A 540-nucleotide genomic window follows, 5' to 3' on the forward strand; every position below is an offset into this window, starting at 1 on the left:
AATTATTAAAGGGCATTTTTTTTTTGCGTGACTCGGTGGCGCAATGGTAGCGCGTTTGATTTCAGATCAGAAGGCTGCGTGTTCGAGTCACGTCCGGGTCCAATTCTTTTTTTTTTTGCATTTGGTTTTTAACCAAACCTATTGTTGGAAAATAACGAAGATGTTTGATTTCTTCATGATTACGTTTTTACCTAATCAAAGTTCTTTACTGAATATTGAAATATACCCAATTATAATTTGACCCAAAGTTGAAGTCTTCAGGAACAAAACACTCGAACTGTTTAGGAGTATAATAGACCTGAAATGTATAGTAGATAATTCAAATTTAACTTACAATGAAGTCAATCCAAGCAATTTGCTCGTAATCTGTTTTTTTCCCACTCACATCACGTCAAGTCAAAACTTGATGGTCAGTTATTCGTTCACTCGGACATCTATTCAGAATTCTCTTAAAACTTCAAGTACTTTTCGCTAAATGTAACGTGACTCGGTGGCGCAATGGTAGCGCGTCAAACCCCCAGGTCAGAAGGCTGCGTGTCC

General features: G+C 37.6%; 1 non-coding gene across 1 annotated transcript; it reads left to right on the forward strand.

Moving 5' to 3' along the window:
* Positions 1–29: 29 nt before the first annotated feature.
* Positions 30–101, forward strand: Trnastop-uca. The gene has a single exon. It is a non-coding gene; the product is annotated as a tRNA-Sec (tRNA).
* Positions 102–540: the final 439 nt, after the last annotated feature.

The sequence above is a fragment of the Limulus polyphemus genome, unplaced genomic scaffold (assembly GCF_000517525.1).
Source record: "Limulus polyphemus unplaced genomic scaffold, Limulus_polyphemus-2.1.2 Scaffold141406, whole genome shotgun sequence".
In the NCBI taxonomy this organism is placed as follows: Eukaryota; Metazoa; Arthropoda; class Merostomata; order Xiphosura; family Limulidae; genus Limulus; species Limulus polyphemus.